This window comes from Aythya fuligula, chromosome 10, assembly GCF_009819795.1.
Source record: "Aythya fuligula isolate bAytFul2 chromosome 10, bAytFul2.pri, whole genome shotgun sequence".
In the NCBI taxonomy this organism is placed as follows: Eukaryota; Metazoa; Chordata; class Aves; order Anseriformes; family Anatidae; genus Aythya; species Aythya fuligula.
Window position 1 is genome coordinate 31,145 of NC_045568.1, and position 27,188 is coordinate 58,332.

Here is a 27,188-nt window from a genome sequence, read left to right on the forward strand (position 1 = left end):
CGCTCCGCAACAGCACGCAACTTCCCTTTCCAGGGTTGCTGTTTTATAGCAGTCGAATTCCAGCTTATCGGGACTTGTTGAACTGGCTGAGGCTGCGCAGTCTATTGTTGAGAGGGGGGTCGTTGTTCCTCTGCTTCGTGTTCAGGTGGGGGAAGTGAAGCGGCAAAAAGGATGTCTTGTGGTAAGGAATTTCACAGAGTCTGGTTTCACTCAAGGATGTTTACCTAACACCCCCTCCTGCTATTTGCTTGCTTAATCCTCCCCCTTATAAAGGCCATTAAATTGTACAACCTTATCTCCTCAGCAGATTCTCCAAATTCCTCAAAGACAATGAACAAACCCCCACTAATTTATCACATCAACCCCCTAACGCTAATGACACTGACCTTAATCCAAACCCCAAACTGCCCCTAACCCCAGACAACCAACAACGAAACAGACACAAAGATGGAAACTACAAAAAAAGCAAAACCCTGGATACAGGCCCCAAATCACAAATACACAACCAAAACGCTACAGAAAAGCCCCAGATGCAGGCCCCAAATGCTACAGCTAGGCCTCAAAAGCTCAAGATGCAACCCAAAGCAAAAATGCAGGCCCCAAACGTTACAGAAAAGCCCCCAAACCCAGGCTGCAGATGTCTACAAGCAGACCCCAAACTGCCAACAGAAGCAGGCACCAACCACACCCAGATGCAGACCCCAACTGCCCACAAGCAGCTCCTACCCCACCACCCCCTCCCAAGAACTGGACTCCACCCAGACACTGGCCCAAGACCCGGGCCCGACCACCCCCGCACCGCCCCTCCCCCCCCGACACAGGTGTACAAGCAGCTCACAACCCGCCCCTTCAGAGACCGGTCCCACCCCCCCTACCCCCCCCAAGACATGGGATGCAGAGGTATACAACCAACTCCCAACTCCCTCCCCCTCAAAGGGAGGCCCCAAAGACCCCCAAATGGAGGCTCCTAGACTGAACAAGCACCTCCCAACTCCCCAAGGCACAGGCCCACCCCCCCCCCCAAACACAGGCCACAAGCAGCTCCCAAGTGTACAAGCAGCTCCCAACCAACCCTCCCCTTTCCCCCTCCCCCCCACACTCCCCCTTCCCTACACAGGCTCCAAAGAAATACAAAGAGCTCCCACCTCTCCCCCAGATGCAGGTCTCAAACCCCCCCCCAGAAGCAGGCCCCAAAGGTGTACAGTCAGCTCCCAACCCCCTCAGTGCTGGCCCCAAGGGCCTACAAGCAGTTCCCCCCTTGCCCCCAGATACTGGCCCCAACCCCCCGACCCCCAGACACAGACCCCAAAAGCTTAATCACAAGCCCTGAACTCTAGAGGCAGGCTCCAAAACCCAGGACAAAGCCCCACTGGTTCAAGACAGGGCCCAAATCCCAGACACAGGCCCCAAACGCTAAACATACGCCAAAAAAAGTATTAGTGCTGGTGCCAAATGTTACAGACAGGCCCAAAAGCCCGAGATGCTCAAGGCTGAGACGTAACTTGGCTTTCTGAATTACTGGAAAGCAGCTTTCATTCTCAGATAATTGTGTGCAGGCTAGATAGGACGGGGCTTCAGGCACCTCTTCACCTGAGGAAACACACTGCCATCAGGCACCGCTGTGCCAGACAAGCTTGTTCTGCTAGAACACCCTACTCAGATGCACTGTGGCATTCAAGTGAACTGCTTTCATGCAAATATAACGACTGATGTTACAACCCACCTTGCCTGTGATTTAAAGATCAAAGCCGAAATTTCTTTAAGTGGTTGTCGTGGTTTAACCCGGCTGGCAGCTAAACACCACGCAGCCGTTCGCTCACCCTCCCCCCTCCCTCTCTGGGACGGGGGAGAGAAATGGAAAGTGAAGCTCGTGAGTTGAGATAAAGACAGTTTAATAAGACAGGAAAATAATAATAACAAAAGTAATAATAATACAATGATGATAATAGTACTACTAATAATAATATGTACAAACAAGTGATGCACAATGCAATTGCTCACCACCCGCTGACCGATGCCCAACTAAACCCCGACCAGTCCGGCCCCCTCCCCCCGGCTAGCCACCCCTATATATTGTTTAGCATGACGTCAGATGGTATGGAATACCCCTTTGGCTAGTTTGGGTCACCTGTCCTGGGTCTGTCCCCTCCCAGCTCTTACTGCACCCCCAGCCTGCCTGTTGGCAGGACAGAGCAAAAGTCTGAGGAGTCCTTGGCTTGGTATAAGCACTGCTCTGCAACAATTAAAACATCGGGGTGTTATCAGCACTCTTCTCATCCTAAGCCAAAACACAGCATTCCACCAGCTACTAGGAAGAAAATTAATTCTGTTCTAACTGAAACCAGGACATGGTATATTCTTTATTGCAGCGCTTGATGCACGGGGGATCCTTCCTCCTATCGTGCATGTTCGAAGTGACAAACTATGTCGTATTTATACAGCGAAACAATGAATATTCAATTAGCGCCTATACATATTCATTACCTAACCCCGCCTACCCTTGCTTCATATGCTAATTAGCTTATCAGTCCTTGCGCCTGCGCAAAGCCTTCCAAGAATTGTGGGCCAGGGTCTCCAGGATGTGGACAGTGGTCTTTGGGAGGAAGGCCGTAGGTCTTCCTCGTAATGCACTTTCTTAATCTTGCAAAGCAAGACGGACACCTTTCATAGTCACCTTGTGCTACTTGGTCGTTCTGCTCCAACCCAGCTCATGACCAGCCCCTCTTCTTACACAGCTCTTCAGAGTGCAGTTTGCTCCTTTGAGCCTGTGTGAGACACCTGTGAAAGAAAAAGAAACGCATAGGCCGATGCAGCATCCAAAGACACAGCACAACTAGGTAAGTTACTCTCATCTGCTCCCTTACCTCTGCCGCTTACCAGCCCCCGAGGCAGATGCTTCAATCTACCCTCTTCAAACAGCTACAACACCTCTAAAAGACAAAGAGGGGATGCTTAGAGGAACAGTGAGACCTACAACACAACAACTGCTACATCTGTTCCTCACTCACCTTGCCAGAGGCAGCTCTGCGTGTGACGTCCCAGGTTGTACACTGCGTTACCTAACCCTTACCGTAACCCTTACCCTAACCCTTCTCACCCTTACCATTACCCAAATCCTTACCTTTACTTTTTCCTTACCCTTACTCTTTCCTTTAACCTGACCTTACCCTTACACTTCCTGTTACCCTAACACATACCCTAAAACTTTCCCTTACCATAAGCCGTACAATAACACTTATATGTACACTTACGCTTACACTTACCCTAGCAATTACTCGTACAATTACCCTACATCTAACCCTTAACCTTACCCTTACCCATACCCTTACCCTTACACTTACCCTAAATATTACCCTTACCCTTATCCATACCCTTAACTTTACCCTTACCTTACCCTTACCCTAAACATTACCCTTACCCTTAACCTAACCCTAAACCTTACCCTTATCCTAACACTTACCCTTACCCTAACCCTTACCCTTTCTGCTACACTTACCCTTAGTCTAAATCTAACCTTACACTTACTCTTAACCTTAACCTTACCCTTAAACTTAACCTAAAACTTACCCTTACGTTTCCCTCACCCTAACCCTAAAATTAACCCTAACTATTACCCTAACACTTACCCTTACCCTAACCCTTGCCCTTTCTGCTACACTTACCCTTAGCCGGCAGACGACAACCTCCGGCTTCCCAGCACAGCCGGCCCCTACACCGCTTGTGGCCAGACACCCGTTGTCCTGGGATCGCTTTCGCCGAGCCGCCCGAGACGGGACCCTGTCCCCAGTGTGGCTAACACAGACATAGCCCAGGACCAGAGCCTAGGGGTTCAGGACGGACGGCCGCCGCTCCAGACAGGACAGAACCGCCGGTCTCTGACGGCCAGCCCCTGAGCCGGCAGATGACAGCCTCCCGCTTCACGGCACGGCCGGCACCCACGTCCCAGAGGATGGACCCTCGGGACACGGGACAGCCAGCCCCCACGCCGCCCATGGCTGGGCACGCAGGCCCCGGGATCACCGTCCCTGAAACTCACGAAGTCAGCCCCGGACCCCGGTGTGGCTAGCACACACCTCACCCAGGACCGGAGCCCAGGGGTTCGGGACAGCTGGCCACCGCTCTGCACGGAACCGAACCCCCCGGTCTCCAGGACAGCCAGTCCCTAAGCCGGCGGACGACAGCCACCCGCTTCACGGCAAGGCCGACACCCACACTGCTCGTGGCCGGACACCCGTTTTCAGGGATCTCTGTCCACAAGCCGCTCAAGGTCGGCTCCGTTCCCTGGTGCGGCTAGCACACACATCGCCCAGGATCAGATCCAAGGGGCTCCAGAACGCTGGCCCTAGCGTCGGCGGTGGCTGGACACCAGTGTCCTGGGATCGCCGTCCAAAAGCTACCCGAGATTGCACCTGGACCCTGGTGCAGCTAGCATACATGTTGCCCAGGACAGGAGCCCAGGTGTTCCGGAGGGTCGGATCCCGTGCCTCTGGATGAAGGCAACCGGGAGCTCGTGAAGACCGGCCGCCGCTCCGAATGGGACCCAAACTTCGGTCTCCAGGACAGCACATTCCTGAGCCAGCGGACAACAGCATACCGCTTCCCGGCATGGCCGACCCCCACGCCGCTTGTAACCGGACATCTGTGTCCTGGAATCGCCGTACCCCAACCACCCGACGTTGGACCCGGATGACAAAGCGGATAGCACGCGCGGCGCCCAAGATCAGATCTTAGGGGCTAAGGACGGTGAAATCCCGTGCCTGCGGATGGAGGTAACCGGGAGCTTGGGAAGGCCGTCCGCCACTCCGCACGGGACCGATCCGCTTGTCTCTGTGACGGCTGTCCCCGAACCGGCAGACGACAGCCTCCGGCTTCCCGGCACGGCTGGCCCCTACGCCGCTCATGGCCGGACACCAGTGTCCTGGGATCGCCGTCCAGAAGCCGGCCGAGATGGCACCCGGACCCCAGTGCGGCTAGCACACACTTCGCCCAGGACCGGACCCCAGGGGTTTTTGGTATGGCCGGGCGCTGCTCCGCACGGGACAGAACCCCCTGGTCTCCAGGACAGCCAGTCCCCAAGCCGGCGGACGACAGCCACCCAATCACGGCACAGCTGAAACCCATGGCGCCCGAGGATGGATCCCCGGGACACGGTATAGCCAGCCCTCGTGCAGCCCATGGCCAAACTCCCGCACACGGGACCGCCGTCCCCGAGGCGCTCAAGGTTGACCCCGGACCCCGGTGCAGCTAGCACACACATCGCCCAAGACTGAAGCCCAGGGGCTCAGGAAGGCCGTCCGCCGCTCTGCACGGGATAGAACACCCCGGTCTCCGGGATGGCCAGTCCCCAAGCTGGCAGACAACAGCCTCCCACTTCACGGCACGGCCAGCACCCACGGCGCCCGAGGACGGACCCTTGGAACACAGGGAAGCCGGCCCCCGCGAAGCCCGTGGCCCAACTCCCACAAAATGGGACGACTCTCTCTGAACCAGTCGAGGTTGGCCCTGGACACCAGTGCGGCTAGCACACACGTCGCTCAAGACCGGAGCCCAGTGGTTCAGGACGGCAGGGCGCAGCTCCGCACGGGACAGAACACCCCGGTCTCTGTGACGGCCAGTCCCCAAGCCAGTGGACGACAGCCTCCAGCTTCATAGCACGGCCGGTGCCCAAGGATGGACCCCCGGAACACGGGAAAGCCGGCCCCTGCACAGCCCGTGGCTGAACTCCCGCACACAGGACCACCGTCCCCAAGCCGCTCTAGGTCGGCCCTGCACCCCGGTGTGGCTAGCACACGCGTCGTACAAGACCATAGCCAAGGGGCTCAGGACGGTCGGATCCCGCACCTGCAGATGGAGGACACAGGGAGCTCGGGAAGGCTGGCCGCCGCACCACATGGGACAGTAACCCCATCTTCCATGACGGCCAGTCCCCGAGCCGGTGGAAGACAGCCTCCCGCTTCACGGCACAGTCGGCACCCACAGTGCCCAAGGACGGACCCCCGGAACATGGGACAGCCGGCCACCGCCGAACTCTGGCACACGGGACCGCTGTCCCCGAGCCACTCAAAGTCAGCCCAGGTCCCCAGTATGGCTAGCACACAAGGCAAACAATACCGGAGAGCAGGAGCTCGGGACGGTCGGATCCCGCGCCTCCGGATGGAGGCAACCGGGAACTCAGGAATGCCGTCTGCAGCTCCGCACAGGACCGATCCGCTGGTCTCCAGGACAACCAGTCCCCGAGCTGGGCAGTAGATAGCCTCCCAATCAGGGCACGGCCTACATAGATGGCGCCCGAGGACGGACCTCCTGGGACACAGGACAGCCCCCGTGCAGCCCATGGCCCAATTCCCGCAACTGGGACCACTGTCCCCAAGCCGCCCAAGGTCAGATCCGGACCCCAGTGCGGCTAGCATACACGTCACCCAAGACCGGAGCCCAGGGGCTCGGGACAGTCAGATCCCGCGTTTCCAGAAGGAGGCAACCGTGAGCTCGGGAAGGACGTTGGCTGCTCCGCACGGGACCTATCCGCTGGTCTCTGGGACAGCCAGTCCCCGAGCCAGCAGACGAAAGCCTCCCGATCACGGCACGGCCGGCACCCACGGCACCCAAGGATGGACCCCAGGAACACGGGACAGCCGGCGCCTGTTCAGCCTGTGGCCGAACTCCCGCACACGGGACCACGTCCAAGAGCCGCTTGAGGTCGGCCCCGGACTCCGGTGCGGCTAGCACACACATCGCCCAGGACCGGAGCCCAGGGGCTCAAGACCACTGGCTGCCGCTCCGAACAGGACAGAACCGCCAGTCTCCAGGATGGCCAGTCCCCAAGCCGGCAGAGGACAGCCTCCCGCTTCACTGTACGCCAACCCCCATGCCGCTTGTGGCCAGATACCCGTGTCCTGGGATTGCCGTCCCCGAGCCGCCCGACGTTGGACCTGGATGACAATGCGGATAGAACACACGGCGCCCAAGACCGGAGACCAGGGGCTCGGGACGGTCGGATCCCGTGCCTCTGGATGGGGGCAACCAGGAGGTCGGGAAGGCCGGCCGCTGCTCCACACGGGAGAGAACCCCCGGTCTCTGTGACGGCCAGTCCCTGGCAGACCACAGCCTCCCGCTTCATGGCATGGCCAGTACCGACGGCACCCAAGGATGGCCCCCCAGGACACGGGACAACTGGCCACTGTGCCTCCAGAAGCCGGCTCCCGGGATCCCGGGAAAGCTGGGCCTCATGAGCCTGAGGACGTCCGCCCCAGGTGAAGGGACAGCCGGGCCCCCTTGCCACCCGAGACTTGCCTCCTCGGGGCTTGGGACTGCTGGCCGCCCAAGACCGGTTCCCTGGGCCCTGGGAATGCTGCCCCCCCATCCGCCCTAGGACAGACCACAGGGCAGCCAGCCCCTGTGCCACCCGTTGCCGGACTCCCTGGCCCTTTGACGGTGGCCCCCGCACCGCCCGAGGCCAGAACCCAGAGGATCAGGACAGCCGCCTCCCGCCCCTCCAGAGGTAGGCAACCAAGAGCTCAGCACAGTGGCCGTCCCGGAGTCTGGGGGTCCAACAACTATATGACTTATATCAAAAAGATGAAGAGCAAAGGAATACAAGGACAGCTAAATCTCAGGGCGTAAGGAGGCTACTGAAAACAGGGAGGCATCCTTTGAAAAAGTTTATTATATAACTACTGAAAAGAGAAAAGATTGCAAAACAACATGGGAACGTACTAACAATATGGGAAGCCAAAACCAGCCTGAGTACCAACTTGCAGAATAGCTGTTCTTTCTCTGCTCTGTGTACATTGAAGGGCTTCTACAGAAGAAAGGTTTTTCTTGGCATGGATGTCAAAGAATCCATCTCCAACTGAAATGATACAGAACAAGTTTTGACACAGAAACAGAAGTAACAAGTCAAAAGGCTCAGGCAGCATTTCACTAAGGAGTTCTCAAGGAGCTCATGGATAAGCTATGTATTTACTTTTAACTCTTGAAATTGTCTGAATTGAAACAGATTACTTGAAATGTGACTTACATGCCTAGACTTCTGTTTAAGAAGTGTCCTAGAGAAATTGCCAGAGCAGGAATTCCCATGTTAAGGAAAATAATAGGAGGTATAGTGGGAAGCGTAAGAAAAGAACTAGGGGACACTTGATTAATAAGACTTAATGAAGGACTGTTAAAACAGCTTTTTAAAGCGAGGTCATACTTTATAAAGCAGAGTATATTTTTGTGTTCTTTGAACACAAAAGGAGTGTTGGACCAGGTGACCTCTGGAGGTCCTTTCAACCTCAACCAGCCTGTGATTCCTTTGCAGCCACTATGCAACCAAATAGCAAGTACAATTCACAGCAGATAAACATGAAGTAATGCAGAGGCAAAAGGGGAAATCAGGCCTTGGTACTGCATGCAATCCTATGAAAACATCACTTCAATGCTCATCAGTGTTGAACAGCATCTTCCCTGTTTAACCTTTTGGAAAAGGCCTAGGAAAGGCAACAAAAAGTATCACCAATCTCATCAAAGGTAGCCTTGCTATCTTATAAACTGAAGGTTCATCTGCATCTTGGATGCTACACAAAATTTTATTTTTGCCCACCTTAAAAAGGTCACAGTAGAATAAAAACAGTTTCAGCCAAGAGAAACAGGGATCGCCAAATGTTTGGAACAGTTTCTGTAGGAAAGGACTAAGAAAAAACCTTTTTCACGTGAAAGAGAGATGAGGGAAAAGACGATATCTCATATCATAGAAGTTGAACAGAGATCGATCACCCACATTCTCTTTCCATACAGATTAGGGCATCAAAAGCTAGCAGGAAGCAAATTTCACTCCTCCAGCCCACAAGCACACACAAAATAAAGGAAGCAGTTCTTCACATAGTGAAGCTAGCTCCAAAGTTTACACACAATACCTAGTTAAGGCTCGTGACTGCTGTGACCCATGGATGCTAAGTGTTTACATGGGTTCAAGGGATATGGCCAATTTTTACAAGAAATCCATTAAGCATTTTTATACTCCAAGGCATTTGCTTGTCTTACAGTGCAAGTCACAAGTATCACTCTATACTTGTTCTATTCTGCTAAGATCTTTGGCCTGACTTTCTGTGGCCATTGTTACATTGTCACAGCAACACAGAGGCAGGAAAACATTGCTACATACAGTAACAAAAGACTGAGTCATAAAAAGAACTTAGGATAAAAAATGAAACTACACACTATCTTAGTTCAGCAGTACATTCTATATGCATGCTTTCACCCTGAAATCATCAATAAGACATGATAACCTCTAAGACTGAAAACAATACAAATTCTACTTAGTTCTTTGAATGCAAGGCTGATGCAGTAAGTCACCAGCTGGAAAGAACCCGACAAGAGGATTAAAGATGTTCCATTCCAACATTGAAAATTACCTTTCAAAAGCTGTTTGTCAAGCAGAGCATAGTTTCCCATTTGTTGAACAGGCAGGCCTAGCCAAATTTCAACCCTAAACTTTCAGGGAACCTCTACAGCTCCCAGTGTACATGTTACTTCTGTACTCACCTGCAGGTTTTACCTCTGAAAAAAAAAAAAAGTTCCAACTTTCTTCCCTTCTACAGTATCTGTGATGACATGACCCGAGATCTTTGGGTGGATTCCATTTGCAAGGTGAGCTTCTGTCACCTACAATGAATGATAGAGCCACTTCCCGAAAACGCATTTGTTATTTGAATCCCCATCCTTAACAAGAATTCTTATGTTGGAAAAGGCCGTTAAGAACATCAAGTCCAAACATCAACCTAATGCTACCACTAAATCGTATCCCTAAGTGCTATGTCCACTCGTCTTTTAAATACTTTTAAGGATGGGGACTCTTACCACTTCCCTGGGCAGCCTGTTCTAATGTGTAACCACCCCTTCCATGAAGAGATGCTTATTTAGTATCCAGATATCCAGTGCTGGTGAATAGAGTTGTTCCTCCCTAGGGGTAGGGCTTGGCATTTCCCTGTCCTGAACTTCAAAAGGTTCCTGCCTGCCCCTATCTGCAGCCTGTCAAGGTTCCTCTGAATGCGCCGCCACTTTCCCCACACAATGGCCTTTTCCATAGAAGCCACCGACGGCCTGCCACCTCTCCCCCTCCCGATTCGGCATGCCCCTGGGCACCACTGACCACCAACCTCGTTGTGGCACCATGCCTCGTCATCCTGGGCTATCCCGACAGCTTCCACCCATCGGGAGGTCCCAGTTGTAACAAATGACTGAGTCTCAAATAGGGTTACAATTAATGTTTACAATTTATTAAAGGAATAGAGGTAAGCAAACAGCGCTGGGTGTGCCAGCAGTCTCTGCTCCACTAAGACACACACCAGTTACATCAGGCGGCTGGTTTTTATGCTCCTAGGCTAATACATATTCATCACCACTTTTGGAAAAGGCAGGGATATTATAATTAGTTTCCCAGGACCCGAACAATCCTGCGGATGCATGCGTTATCAGTCTCCAGTGGTCCCTCTGGGGGTGGTTCGTACTGAAGGCTCGTAGTCTTCCTCCCAGGCTTTGTCCTTTGGTCGTTCTTCAGCTTCCTCCCCACTCCTTATTTAGTAGTCGCTGGGCCAGACATCAGAAAGCTGTGTCTCGTGCAATAGTCAGCAGTTAACTCAAAAAAACTTCCCCCGTTCTCTTATCTCCCAGACCCAAGTCTCAAGGTTTACCCTTCAAACCCTCTATCGACATGAACTGCTAGACCGTTCTTTTGCAAGATACAAGAACTATACACACTAACCACTTGGCCTTGTAGTTATTTATACAAGGGGATGTAAGACAGAAGGTCACATTTCATTATGAGGCCCTAGTGTTGTTCCATATTGGCACGAATCAGATGAACATATTTCACAAATTTTATTTTCATTAACATTTTGGAAGCTACACAAATTTTATTTTCCAAGCCAATCACACAGTGTTTCCACCCTGATTGAAGACAGGCCCTGACATCACCTCTGCCCTCAGTTCCCAGCCAAGCACAGAGTGTCCCCACATGCACTGCATAGCAAACACACACAGTAACATTGACATCCTATCTGTAAACATGCTATAAGTTACTCACCTGATAAAGAACTGCATGCAATAAAGGCACCAAGTACTAGTTAGAATTAGTTTATTCTAACAGATCCTACTAGCTGTTACCTCAAAAAGATGTGCGTACCCCTCGCTACTTGGAAACGCATCAGTCCATAAACTCTCATCCACCTAAAGAACCCCGAAACTGACTGAAGGAAAAACAAACACCCCAAAGAGCAGCCCAAGCAGAAGGAGCTCTCTGAGGGGATGCCTGGGGCTCATATACCATTTGGCCCCGCCCAGCACCCAAACCAATCACCTGGGAAAGGGTAGGGGCAAAGCACAAGGAAGTAGGAAGAGAGCAGCAGCAGCAGCTGTGGTGGTGTTTTTTTTTGTGTGTGTTATTTTTCTTTTTTTTTTTTTTTTTTTTAATCTGTTTTAGCTCAACAGCATGCATAGTGCAGACAAGAGAAATGGGGTGCTTCTAGAAGCAACAATCCCTATGCTTTTGCTGCAGCTTATAATATTAAAAGACATTATTACCAAGCAAATAATTGGAACTCTTCCAACTGGAATTAGCTCAAACTTTTATTTACATATAAAGAAAAAACTAGGAGTAGAACATCTGCTCCATCTTTTCCTCTCTCACCTTGCCATAGGCAGCTCTGGCTGTGATGTCCCAGATTGCATACTGCTTTTCAGCTTTAACAAATGAAAACCTTTACCCTAACCCAAGCCCTAGCCGTTACCTTGCCCTTACCCTAACACTAACCCTAACCCTTATTCTTACCCTAAACCTAACCCTAACCCTTACCCTTACCCTAATCCTAACCCTACCCTTACCCTTCCTCTAACCTTTACCCTAACTCTTACCCTTACCCCAAACCTAACCCTTAAACTTATCATAACCCTAACTCTTACTCTTACCCTAAACCTAAACCTTATCCTCACCCTAACCCTTAGCCTTAGCATTACCCTAACTGTTAACCTTACCCTTACCCTAACACTTACACTTGTCTTAACCCTTACCCTAAACGTAACCATAACCCTAACCCTAACTGTAACCCTAACACTCTCACCCTAACCCTAACCCCTAACCCTACCCCTAACCTATCCTTAACCCTAACCCTCTAACCCTAACAATAACCCCTAACCCTAATCCTTACCCTAACCCTAAACCCTAACCCTAGCCCCAGCCCTAGCCCCTAACCCTATCCCTAGTTCCCAAGAACTACATTTCCCGGCATACTCTGGGCACTCAACATGACCTCCCGGAAGTCCAGAATCCAAAAACTACATTTCCCAGCATACTCTGGGCACTCAACATGACCTCCTGGACATCTGAAGTCCTGAGAACTACATCTCCCGCCATGCTCTGGGCACCCAACATTGCCTCCCGGTGCTGGAAAACTACACCTACCAGCATTCCCCAGACAGCCGGCATGGCCAATCAAAGGCCGAGTGTTCAAGAACTACATTTACCAGCACTCACTGGAACCCTAGCCCTTACCGCAGTTACAAAAAAGCCTCAAGCCCTAACATTAAAAAACCTTGAAACCCCTACAGACCTAACCCAAACTATTTACCACACTAAACCCCTGAAGACCTCTGCCTAAACCCCCTAACCCCAAATCTTAGGATGCTCAAAACCCAAACCCAGAAATTACGACACGCAAACCCAAACCCAACCCAAAAGGTTAGGATGCACAAAGTCCTAATGCAAAACATTAGGACGCTCCAAACCGTAACCCAAAAATATTAGAACGCTCAAAGCCCTTTCCCAAAAACTTAGGACGCTCAAAACCCTATCCCGAAAACATTAAGATGCTCAAAACACTTTCCCAAAAACTTAGGATGCTCAAAACCCAAACCCAACTACTCAGAATGCTCAAAAGCCTATCCCAAAAAATTAGGGCACACAAAAGCCTAACCCCCAAAATTAAGATGCTCAAAATCCAAACCCCCAAAATTAGGATACTCAAAATGCTACCCCTGGAGAACCTAACCTGAAAAAAAAAAAAAAAATTAAGATCTTAAAACCCTAACCGTAAATAACTGACCAAAAATAAAACCTTAAGACTCTAACCCTAAAAAACATATCAACACTACAACCCAAAAAACTCTAATACCCGAACACGCTAACCCTGAAACCCTTAAAACCCTAACCCCCAAATCCTTAAAATCCTAACCGTTAAAACTCCAACCCTAAAAACCTTAAAATCCTAAACATAAACCCTGAAACCCCTTACCCTGAAACCCAACCCTAGTGCCCAATCCCTGAAACCTTAAAACCATGAATCAATCTGTAGCAAATAGCATAGGCTGAGTCGAGGATCTCAGTACAGTAGCATTATTATTCGAGATTACAATGGCGGGTGTCCCACAAGCAGGAGGGTGCCTACTAATTCCGTACACAGTTTATACACTTTTTTTTTTCTGCCAAGGACTGGGACCCTCCCCTGTTTCCCCTTTAACTGTGCTATTCAAGGTTCATAATCTAGCTGGTGCTTCACAGAAAATACACAGCTGCTGGCCAAAGTCACATTTCTTTTGAGGTTTTTACTCTTTGAGGTGGTAATGTTTCTTACGCCGTGATTTCCACCTAATTGCTGTAAGGATTCTGGTTGTCTGCGTTTTACAAGGTTGTCTGTTATAATAAATAATAAAAGTCCCAAATAGGATTACAATCAAAGTTTACAATTCACTGAATGAATAGAGGTAAGCAAACAGTGCTGGGTACGCCGGGAGTCTCTGCTCCACCAAGACGCACACCAGTTATACACCAGTTACCTCCCTTAAGGGATATAGAGAAGCTCTCTCAGATACGGCAGTCCTACTTCTCGTGCATGCAGCCGGAGGTTGGTCTAATTCTGGTGCTGTTGGTGGTGGAAGCTGGGGCAACGGTGGTACTGGTGGAGATACCACAGCCACCGGAGGGGGAGCCGCCGGGGGTGGATTGTTAGGATATGGAGGTGGTAGCTTATCCAATGGCTCACGTTTATCACCTTTTTCTTTTTCCTGTTCTTCTTGTTCTTCAAATTTCTTATCTGCTTTTAGCGTAAATATTGAGGCTGGAAAAGGACGGGAAGTCCTCCTGATCCATAATCCTGCATAATCACTTTCTTCCTGGCTAAAAGCTTCCTTTGAATTAACATGGATATTTAAGGCCTGGCAAATCCAGTCTTCAAAGGATCCAAAAACAGGCCGAAAGACATGTGGTCTTAAAGGCTCCTTTGGCCATTCTATCACACAATACTGGACCATTTTTAATTTACTTTTTCCTTTTCTGGGGCCCCTATCATTCCAATTTCTAATCGTTATTCCTAATGGACTTTCTGGTGGTATGACTGGTAATTTGCTCCCTTTCTTCTGGTCCCTGGTCTTCGATTTTGTCTGACCCATCTAGGAATTTTACTATGGCAATTCCCACAGCCCTTGGTTACCTTAGTAAGAGTGTCTTGCAGGGGGTTTAGGACCTATCACACACCCACAAATGCTATAGGAATCGCTTCAGTCCTTCACTGGCCAAGTCCCTCACGGGAGATTGGAACTGCAGTTAGAAGACCTCCACAATCGCTTTGGATCTAAGTTCCGTCTCTGTCACACTCTTACACACACAGGCAACCAAATCCTACCCAGCCAAACAGTATACGCTTTAAATGCTTACGACTCCGTCATCTTCGTTCAGATCTTCACACGCAGAATTACGGGCAAAATATAGTGCTGCAGCTGGCAAGGGAGCTGAAAAAAAAAAAATCAAAAACTTTGCTTACTTTTATTCAGGTTCAAGATGCCATTAGTCCTGACCTGACTCGAACAGCAGCCACCAAATGGTGTGGCGCCTCTCCTAGAACCAATCAGAATTCAGGAACCAAAGCCCTCCCGAACGAGCCTGCAATTGTAATAAATGACTGGGTCCCAAATAGGATTGCAATTGAAGTTTACAATTTATTAAATGAATAGAGGTAAGCAAGTAGCACTGGGTGCTCCGGGAGTCTGCTCCACCAAGACACGCACCAGTTACATCAGGCAGCTGTTTTTTATGCTCCTAAGCTAATACATATTCATTACTACTTCTACAAAAGGCAGGGTTATTCTAATCAGCTCCCACTGGTGCACGCGCTATCAGTCTCCGGTGGTCCCTCTGGGGGTCTCTCATGCTGAAAGCTCGTAGTCTTCCTCCCAGGTTTTTCCCTTGTCCTTCTCCTTTGTCCATCTTGGCTGGATGTCAGACACTTGCATAGTGTCCCATGAAGCAGTTGTAATAGTTAGTAGTTATTCTGAAACCCCTTTGTTCTCTTATCCCCTATTGACCCGAATTGCTGGACCATTCCTTTGCAAGATACAAGAACTATACACACTAACCACTCTGGTTTTCTTAGTCTTGTGGTTATACAAGGGTATGTAAGACAGAAGGTCACATTTCATCATATCATGCGGCCCTAGCATTGTTCCATATTGACACGAATCAGATGAACACATTTCACACTGTAAAGCTGTCTTATCACTGCAAGCATATCTCAATACCACCTTCCTTCCCTCTACACGATGTAACTGCACAAAAACAACATTTTTATTCCTACAACCTTGATCCCCTTACCCTGAAATCCTTATTCTCCTTAAACCTAATAACTCTAACCACTACCCTAACCCTTATTATCAACCCCCTAACGCTAATGACACTGACCTTAATTCAAACCCCAAACTGCCCCTAACCGCAGACAACCAACAATGAAACACACACACACAAAGATGGAAACTACAAAAAAGGCAAAACCCTGGATACAGGCCCCAAATCACAAACACCCGACCAAAACGCTACAGAAAAGCCCCAGACGCAGGCCCCAAATGCTACAGCTAGGCCTCAAAAGCTCAAGATGCAACCCAAAGAAAAAATGCAGATCCCAAACGTTACAGAAAAGCCCCCAAACCCAGGCTGCAGAAGTCTACAAGCAGACCCCAAACTGCCAACAGAAGCAGGCACCGACCACACCCAGATGCAGACCCCAACTGCCCACAAGCAGCTCCCACCCCCTCCCAAGAACTGGACTCCACCCAGACACTGGCCCCAGACCCAGGCCCCACCCACCCCCCAGACACAGGTCCCAAAGGTGTACAAGCAGCTCACAAGCCACCCCTTCAGAGACAGGTCCCAAGCCCCCGCCCCCCTCCCCAAAACATGGGACGCAGAGGTGTACAACCAACTCCCAACTCCCTCCCTCTCAAAGGGAGGCACCTAGAGTGAACAAGCACCTCCCAACTCCCCCAGGCACAGGCACCCCCCCCCCCCAAACACAGGCCACAAAGGTGTACAAAAAGCCCAGACCCCCCTCTGAGACCAAGGCCGCTAAAGTGTACAAGCAGCTCCCAACCCCCCTCAAATACAGGCCCAAAAAGCGCACAAGTAGCTCCCTCCACAGAGACAGGACCCAAAGGTGTACAACCAGTTCTCAACACCCCTGAGACACAGGCCCCAAACCCCCCATCCCCAGACACAGGGCCCCAAATTCTATAAGCAGCTCCCAACCCCTGCAAAAGGCAGGCCCCCTACCCTATATAAGCAGCTCCCAACCCCCCCCCCCCCGAGGGAGGCCCCCAAGTCCCTCCAAACACAGGCCCCTACAGTGTACAGGCAGCTCCCAGCCACCCCCAGATGCTGGCCCCAAAGTTGTACAAACAGCTCCCAACCCTCACAGAATCAGATTCCTACATTGTACAAGCAGTTCCCAACCCCCTAGACACAGGCCCTGACCCCCCACAGACACAGGCCCCAAAGGTGTACAGCCTCCTCAAAATCCCCCCCCAACGCAGGCCCTTACAGTGCACCAGCAACTCCAAACCCCCCACCCAGAGGCAGGCTCCAACCCCCCATGGACGCAAGCCCCAAAGGTGTACAACCAGCTCACAAACCCCCGAGACACAGGCCCCAAGCCCCCCCCCAGACACAGGCCCTTACAGTATACAAGCAGCTCCCAACAACCCCCAGATGCAGGCCCCAAAGTTGTACAAACAGCTCCCACCCCTCCCCCAGACGGAGTCCCCAAGCACCCCCCCCAAACACAGGCCCCTACAACCTGCACCCAATCCTCTACCCCCGAGGCCAGCCCCAAAGGTGTAGAAGCAGCTCCAAGCCTCCCTCCCAACCCAGGCTCCAACAGTGTACAAGCAGCTCCCCCCCACACCTCAGACCCTCAGCAGATTCTGAGCAGCGCCTACCACAGCACCACTAAAACAGAGGGGAAGCACTTCAGAGACTTGCCTTAGGGGGACCCTTGCTTAGGGACACTGACTGGGCTGACGACCCTCCCGCCTTTCCTCAGCACTCCGGAGAGGATTCAACCCTCTGGGACTGCAAGAAGCAGCCATAAAAGAAAAAAAAAAAAAGGCAGATCCTCAGGCACCTCACAGGCACAGCCTACCTGCTGCAATACCTCTCTTTCACTAGCTCTTCTTCAGCTCCTCACAGCTTCAATGCGGCCGGGACAGGGCGGACAGGCACCACTCGGCGGCGGCGGGGGCGGGGGGGCTGGCACCACGCGGCGGCGGCAGGGGGAGGGGGGCGGCGCAGGGCGGGGCAGCCAGAGCAATGCAGGGAGCCATCCCTCCCACCAATCCAGAAACAGTAGTCAAAAACTACAGAACCGGGACCCCAAACCACATGGAGCCAGGCTCCCGAACCGTACATGAGCACGAACACACACAAGCCAGAGACTGAGGGCCATGATGGCTACCATCAAGAAAAGCAGACAACATCAAGCTCGAGAGAGATCAGCCTTTCCAAATCCCAGTGAAAGACAAAAACTGCTTCATTACTATACCCTTGCCAACAATACATTTAAGACGCATGATATGGTGCTCAGCAAGCACTGCAGAAGCCAACAACTATGGGAACAAGACCTGGTAATGGATACTATAGTACACAGAAACAACCATACACCATAGAACACATACTGGAACTGCCCTGACTACCACACGCTAGGCTGAAAAGGATGAATCCATGGCCTCTTTACCCAGTTGTTACTGGATCCCTTTCCCATGCTGCCCTGACTTAAAAGCCATCCCCATGCACATACCACACACATGCCAAGGTACAACCCCACCCAACACACAGACAGGGCATTTCAAGACAAACTTAGCTTTAGGGACGGCTGGAAAGCAGGATTCCTCCTCAAGGCACACGCAGACTGCATGAGATGGAGCTCCAGGCACCTCTTCACCTGAGGAAACACACTGCCATCAGGAACCACCGTGCCAGACAAGCTTTTTCTGCTAGAACACCCTTCTCAGATGCACTGTGGCATTCAAGTGAACTGCTTTCATGCAAATATAACGACTGATGTTACAACCCACCTTGCCTGTGGCACCTGATGAACAGAAGAGTAAGCCACCGCAGCGCTTCAAAACCATCCCTGCACGTGCTGCTCCTTGTCGCTCTCTGGCCTTATCTCATATCCTCAGTCGCTTCTGTGGAGAGCCTGCCACGGCACCTGCAAAGCAAGACGGACACCTTTCATAGTCACCTTGTGCTACTTGGTCGTTCTGCTCCAACCCAGCTCATGACCAGCCCCTCTTCTTACACAGCTCTTCAGAGTGCAGTTTGCTCCTTTGAGCCTGTGCGAGACACCTGTGAAAGAAAAAGAAACGCATAGGCCGATGCAGCATCCAAAGACACAGCACAACTAGGTAAGTTACTCTCATCTGCTCCCTTACCTCTGCCGCTTACCAGCCCCCGAGGCAGATGCTTCAATCTACCCTCTTCAAACAGCTACAACACCTCTAAAAGACAAAGAGGGGATGCTTAGAGGAACAGTGAGACCTACAACACAACAACTGCTACATCTGTTCCTCACTCACCTTGCCAGAGGCAGCTCTGCGTGTGACGTCCCAGGTTGTACACTGCATTACCTAACCCTTACCGTAACACTTACTCTAACCCTTCTTACCCTTAACATTACCCAAATCCTTACCCTTCCCCTTTCCTTTAAACTTACCCTTAATGTTACACTTACCCTTACGCCTACCTTAACACTTACTCTTACCCTTACCCTAACCCTAACACTTACATTTACACTTATCCTTACCCTTACTCTTACACTAAACCTAACTCTTACCCTTACACTAACCATAACCCTTACACTTACCCTAACCCTTACCGTTATCTTTAAAATAACCTGTACCCTAACACTTACTCGTACCCTTACCCTAACCATTACACTTACCATTACCCTAACACTTAACGTTACCCATACCCTAACGATATCCTTACCCTTACCCTTATCCTAACCCTTACGCTTACACTTACCCTAACCCTTACTCTAACCCTAACACTTACAATAACCCAAACCCTTACCCTTATCCTTACCCTAACCCTAACCATTACCCTTACCCTTATCTTATCCCTTACCCTAACCCATACCCTAACACTTATCCTTACCCTAACCTCTACATTTACCCTTACCCTGAACTTACCCATACCCTAACTCTTACCCTTACCCTAACCCGTACGCTTACCCTTACTATTACACTTATCCGTAACCTTATCCTTACCCTTACCATTAACCTAAACCTTACTATTACCCTTACCCTAACACTTACACTTACCCTTATCCTAACCCTTATGCTACCCATACTCTAAAACTTATCCTTACCCTAACACTTACCCTTACCCTAATGCTTAACCTAATCCTTACCCTAACCCTTACCCTATCCCTTCTTACCCTTAACCTTATCCTTACCCTAACACTTACTCTTATCCTTACCCTAACCCATATGTAACACTTACCGTTACCCTAACAATTGCACTAACACTTACTCTTATCCTTACCCTAATCATTGCCATAACCCTAACTCTTACCCTTACCATTACCCTATCCCTTAACCTAACCCTTACCTTTACCCTTACCCTAAACCTAAAGCTTACCCTTACTCTAACCCTTTCCCTTACCATTACACTTACCCTTACACTTACCGTTACCAATAACCTTACCCATACCCTTACACTTACCCTTACCATTACCCTTACCCTAACCTTACCCTTACCCTATCCCTTAACATTACCCTTACCCTAACTCTTAACCTTACCCATACCCTTCCCCTTCCCCTTATTCTTATCCTTACTCTTACCCTTATTCTTAACCTTACCCTTACCCTTCACCTAAGGGTAATGGTAAGTGTATGGATAAGTGTAATGGTAAGGGTCCTTACCATTACCGTTAGGGTCCTTACCATTACCATAAGGGTCCTTACCCTTACCATTACACTTATCCATACACTTACCATTACCCTTACCCTAACCCTAACACTTACCCTTACCCTAATGCTTAAGCAAACCCTTACCGTAACCCTTACCCTAACCCTTCTTATCCTTATCCTTACTCTTACCCTTACTGTAACCCTTACATTTACCCTTACCCATAACCATACACTTATGCTAACCCATACTCTTACCTTTATTCTTACCCTAACCCTAAACAATAAAAGTTAATCTTACCCTTACCCTTTCCTTTACCCTTACCCAAACCTTTACTCTTACCCTTACCCTAAACCTTGCCCTTATCCTCACCTTACCCTTAACCTGACACTTACTGTAAACATTACACCTACCCTTACCCTAACCCTTATCCTTACTCTTACCGTAACACTTACCTTAACCCTTACCCATAACCATACACTTATTATAATCCATAACCTTACCTTTACCCTTACCCTAACCATAACAGTTACACTAAACCATACCCTAACCCTTACCATTACCCTTACCCTTATGAATATCCTTACCCTTAATCTTAACCTTACCCTAACCCTTAGCATTACCTTTACCCTTTGCCTTACCCTTACCCTAACCCTTAAACTAACAATTACACTAACCCTTTTTCTAACACTTCCACTTTCCCATACACATACCCTTACCCTTTCCCTTACCTTTACCCTAAACATTACTATTACCCTTACCCTAATCCTTCCCCTAACACTTACCATTACCTAAACCCTTACCCATACCCTTACCCTAACGCTTACACTTACACTTATCCTAACCCTTACGCTAATACACACTCTAAAACTTACCCTTACCCTAACCATTACCCTACCACTTACCCTTTTTCTTACCCTTACCCTTGCCCTAACCCTTACCTTACGCTAACACTTAACCTAATCCTTACCATAACCCTTACTCTTAACCTTATCCATACCCTAACCCTTAGCCATACCCTTACCCTAACCCTTACATTTACCCTTACCATAACCCTCACCCTAATGCTTAACCTAATCCTTACCGTAACCTTTACCCTATCCCTTCTTACCCTTACCCTAACCCTTACCCTAATCCTTAACCTTCCATTAGCCTTACCCTTACCCCTACCCTTAAGGTTACCCTACTGTTGCTCTTACCCTTACCCTTAAACTTACCCTAACCCTTACACGTACCCTTACCCTAACCCTTACTCTAACCCATACCCTAATACTTACAATAACCCGAACCCTTACCCTAACATTTACCCTTATCCTTACCCTAACACTTGCCCTAACCCTAACCATTACCTTACCCATACCCTAACACCCTTACCCTAACTCTTACCCTTACTCTTACCTTATACCTTAACCTCACCCTTACCCTTACCGAAACCTTAACCCTAATCCTTAGCCTTACCCATACCCTAATCCTTACCCTTACCCATACCGTTACCTATACCCTTACCCTTATCATTACCCGAACCCTTACACTTACCATTACCCTAACCCTTACCCTAAAATTTGCCCTAACACTTAATCTAATCCTTACCCTAATCCTTGCCGTAACCCTAACACTTAACCCTTACCCTTACCTTATCACTTTCCCTAACCCTTACCTTTACCCTTTACCGTAATCATACCCTTATGCTAGCCCATACCCTTATATTTACCCTTACCCTTACTCTTATACTTACCCTAACTTTTACTATTACCCTAACCCTTACCCTTACAATAACGCTTAAAGTAACCCTTACCGTAACCCTTACCCTAACCCTACTTACCCTTACCCTAAACCTTACACTTACCTTTACCCTAACCCTTACCCGTACCCTTACCCTTAACGTTACACTTACCCTTACCCGTACCCATACACTTAACGATATCCTTACCCTTTCCCTTAACCTAACCCTTACTATAACCCATACCCTAACACTTACCCTTACCCGAACTTTTACCCTAACACTTACCCTTACACTAACCGTTGCCCTTACTCATACCCTTACCCTAAACCTTACCCTTACCCTAACTCTTACCCTTACCCGTACCCTTACACTTAACGTTACACTTACCCTTCCCCTAACACTTAACCTTACACATACACTTAACGATATGCTTACCCTTACTCTAACCCATACCCTAACACTTACCCTTACCCTAACCCTTAACCTAACACTTATCCTTATACTTAACCTAACTCTTGCCCTAACCCAAACCATTACCATTATCCTATCCCTTACCCTAACCCATACCCTAACACTTACATTACCCAAACACTTACCCTAACCCTTACCCTTATCCTTACCCCAACCCTTGCCAAAACCCTAACCCTTACACTTACCCTTACCAGTACCGTTACCCTTAATGTTACTCTTACCCTTACCCTAAACCTTACTCTTTCCCTTACCGTAACTCTTACTCGTAACCATACACTTATGCTAACCCATACCCTTACCTTTATCCTTACCCTAACCCTTACAATAAAAGTTAGTCTTACCCTTAGCCTTACTCTTTCCCTTACCCTTACCTTACAGTTACCCTAACCCTTACCGTAAACCTTACACTTACCCTTACCCTAAACCTTACCCTTACAATTACCCTTACTGTAACACTTACCTTTACCCTTATCCATAACCATACACTTATGGTAATCCATAACCTTACCTTTACCCTTACACTAACCATAACCCTTACCCTTAACCTTACCCATACCCTTATCCTTACCCTGAATCTTAAGCTTACCCTAACCCTTACCCTTACCGTTACCCTTACCCTAACCCTTACACTTACAATAACGCTTAACCTAACCGTTACCGTAACCCTTACACTAACCGTTGTTACCTTAACCTTAACCTAGCCCCTACCCTTACACTTACCAGAATCCTTAAACTAACCCTTTCCCTTACCCTAACACTTCCATTTACACTTATCCTTACCCTTACCCTTTACCCTTACGCTTACCCTTACAGTAAACCTTACCCTAACTGTTACCCTAACCCTTACCCTTATGCTTGCCCTTACCCTAACACTTACCCTAACCTTTAACCTTATCCTTACCCTATCCCTTACCCTTTCTGCTACACTTACCCCTTACCCTTAATCTAAACCTTACGCTTACCCTTACCCTAACCTTACCCTTACCCTCACCCTAACCCTTACATTTACCCTTACCCTAACCCTTACGCTTACCCTAACTGTTAAACTTACACTTAGCCTTACACTTACCGTTAATGTTACCCTTACCCTTACCCTAACCATTACCCTTACCAATAAGCTTATGCTAATCCATACCATAAGCTAAACCCTTACCCTAAACTTACTCTTACCCGTACTCTTACCTTTACCCTTACCCTAACCTTACTCTTACCCTTACCATTCCCCTTACCCTTATTCTTATCCTTACTCTTACCCTTACCCTTAACCTTACTCTTACCCTTACCATTACGCTTACCATTATCCTTACCCTAACCCTTATACTAATGCTTAACCAAACCCTTACCCTAACCATTACCCCAACCCTTACCCTAACCTGTACCCATACACTTATGCTAACCCATACCGTTACCTTTACACTTACTCTAACCTTAACCCTTACACTAAACCTTACCCTTACCTTTACCCTTAACCTTACAATTACACTTACTCTTACCTTTACCCTTACCCTTACTCTTACCCTAACCCTTACTCTAACCCTAACCCTTACCCTAACCCTTACCCTTAACCTTACTGTAACACTTACCTTTACCCTTACCCTTAGCATAACACTTACACTTACCCTAACCCTTACACTTACCCTTACCCTAACCATTACCCTTACCCTTAACCTAACCCTAACGCTTACACTAATCCTTACCCTTATTGTTACCCTAAACCTTATTCTAAACCTTACCCTAACCCTTACACTTACCCTTACCCTTATCCTAACCCTTGCCCTTACCCTTATCCTAACAATTAGCCTTACACTTACCCTTACCCTAACCCTTACTCTTACAATAAACCTTACCCTTAACCTTACCCTTACTCTTATGATTACCATAACCCTAACAATTACCCTTACCCTTAACCTTACCCTAACCCTTACCCTTATCCTTACCTTAACCCTTTCCCTAACAATTACCCTTATCTGGACCCATACCCTTAGGCTAACCCGTATTCTTACCTTTACCCTTAATCTAACCCTTACACTAACCCTTACCCTTATCGCAACCCTAACACTTACTCTAACCCTTACCCTTACCCTAAAAATTAGCCTTACCCTTACCCTAACACTAACTCTTACCCTTACCTTTACTCTAAACCTTACTCTAACACTTACATTTACACTTACCCTAAGCCTTACACTTACCCTTAATCTTACTCTTACTGTAAACTGTACACTTACCCTTACCTGTACTCCTACCAATACCCTTTTGCTAACCCGTACCCTTCCATTTAGCTTTAACCTAATCCTAACCCTTACACTAACCCTTACCCTTTCTGGTACCCTAACCCTAAACCATACCTTTAACCTAACCCTTACCCTTACCTTAAACCTTACCCTTACCCTAACACTTACCCTAACACTAGCCCTTACTCCAAACCTTACCCTAACACTTACATTTACACTTACCATAACCCTTACACTTACACATACCCTTACCCTAACCCTTTCCATTACCATTACACTTACTCTTACCCATACCCTAACACTAACCCTTACTGTTACCCTTACCTTTACCACAAACCTTACCCTAAAACTTATATTTACACTTACCCTAACCCTTACACTTACACATACCCTTACCTGTACCCATACCATTATGCTAACCCATATCCTTACCTTCACCCCTACCGTAAGCCTAACTGTTACACTAACCCTTACCCTTATCCATACTCTTACCCTTACTCTAACACTGACCCTTACCCTAAACCTTACCCTAACCCTAAACCTTATCCTTAACCTTACCCTTACCCTAACCCTTCCATTTAGCCTACCCCTTACCCATGCCCTAAAGCTTACCCTTACCTTACACTTACCCTTACCCTAACCCATAACCCCTGCAGAGCTTAAACTATGAGTTCAAATGGAAATAGGTAAAAAGTGATAAATTCCAGAACAGAACACTGGAACTTATTTACTTCCTACAAAATTAACAAACCTCATGAGCTCACAGGTTTCAAAGTAAATTAAATAAATGTCTTTCCCTTTTAATAACTAGGTAATTACAGGAAGTGCAATTGACTTTATGCTTGTTTTTACCTTTAAGTCGACACAGGTACCAATCTGGTGAAATAATGAAGAGAAATGGCAAGACAAACCCATATCAAAATGAGGTCAACATTAAATGAAGGAGTTGGAAGAGGTCAGGGAATACTGTTTATCTTCCTAACTTCCCTGGTTGATTTCTCACAGATGCACTGAATGTACATATGCTCTTTTAGAGCATCTAGACAACTATTCTAGCACTGGTCTGGGGTGAAAACAAAGCACTACCCTCATATGGCTAAGTGAGGGAAGAACTGCGTGTGAAGTGGGTTAATGTTAATGAAACTGCTTTCACTCCAGCCAGGCCTTATTTGACTTGATCAGCTTGTCACGAGGGAAACACAGGACAGATTAGCCTTGATGTCTACCTCACAAGTGAGGAAAGGCTAAGGATGCTCTTCCTGAGCAGTCCATCCTGTCAGCTGATCCAAAATTCACATCTGTCCGCTGCTGTGGTCAGCAAACTGCAGGTCTACAGCAGTGCCTGGAAAAGGTCTTGAGAGCACAGAAATGCTCACAGCTGGAAAAGGCGAAGGTGAGGAGGGGAAGGCAAGAAGGAAGGACAAAATCTGAGTGCAGGGCAGTCCCCTATCAAAATGCACTTTCTCAGGCTCATTCCAGATGACAGGACTATCTCACTGAGGGCATAACTTTAACTATCTCTTATTGAGGACAGCCTCCCTTCTCATACCATTCGCTCTACAGCAGTACTTTTCCACTAAATATTCATTGGTCAAACAACTTTGCCCACCAACCACTAACACCCAGAAACTTCCGTGTCTTAACGACTGAAGAAAAAGCAGTCCCAGATGGCAAAGTGTCTCCTGAATAGTCCCTTCTTTGTTCCTTCTAAACACTTTACATTCCTCCTGGCCTCATGATTAAGAGTCCAATGTTATCGCCAACCATGGGGCTTGTCTACCCCCATGGCCACAGTCCAACACAACACATAACAGGACTCTTTGCTTTCTCTCTTTCCAAACAAAACTAAATGTAACCCTAAACGAAATACTAAGCCTAGCCGTAATTAGGATCCTAAAGAAAACATGTGTCGCCAGTTTCTCCCATCAAAAAGTGCTCCCAGTGGAAACCTTTGAGTGGACCTGAACTACCTTTGGTAGCCTTTATGCAACCTGACACACAACAGCACTCTGCGTTTTCTCTCTTTCCAAACAACTCTAAATGTAACCCTAACACTAAATATGACCGTAAAAAACATGTATGTCGTCAGTTTCTCCCATCAAAAAGTGCTCCCAATGGAAGCCTTTGGGTGGACCTGAACCCCCTTTGGGAGCCTCTATGCAACCCCTCACACACCACAATTTGCAAATCTAATTGGAGCTTGTCATCACATCTTTTTGTGCAAGCAGCCACTGAGGCATTAAACAAATTGCTGTTTACAAGCAGATGTGCTCACTTAGAAGCATGTGGATTACACAGTACCTCTTTGATTATATGGATAGATTAATTGGGCTATATGGATATATTAATAGATTAATTTGCTAGTTATTGCATGGTGCCAAAGGTGGTTGGCCTAGAACACCAGAGTTTTCAAATATTTCTATTTGAACAACAAGCAATTTGTTAAAATAACAAATACTAGTTGCTGTTTTCAAAACTTAATGAATATATGAAATGTCCAGCAGCTTGAAAAACTGATGTTACTTTTTAATCAAAACATCAACTTTCCTTCAATCCA

General features: G+C 48.3%; 2 long non-coding RNA genes across 2 annotated transcripts; both read right to left on the reverse strand.

Annotated features, from left to right (window-relative positions):
* Nucleotides 1–2,569: 2,569 nt before the first annotated feature.
* Nucleotides 2,570–3,335, reverse strand: LOC116492943. The gene is made up of 3 exons (XR_004253698.1): nt 3,009–3,335; nt 2,865–2,930; nt 2,570–2,778 (listed from the first exon to the last, which is right to left on the reverse strand). It is a non-coding gene; the product is annotated as an uncharacterized LOC116492943 (long non-coding RNA).
* Nucleotides 3,336–10,365: 7,030 nt separating this feature from the next.
* LOC116492941 lies at nt 10,366–19,333 on the reverse strand. The gene is made up of 6 exons (XR_004253696.1): nt 18,871–19,333; nt 18,727–18,792; nt 18,594–18,640; nt 18,367–18,503; nt 14,684–14,757; nt 10,366–10,566 (listed from the first exon to the last, which is right to left on the reverse strand). It is a non-coding gene; the product is annotated as an uncharacterized LOC116492941 (long non-coding RNA).
* Between the last annotated feature and the right edge of the window lie 7,855 nt (nt 19,334–27,188).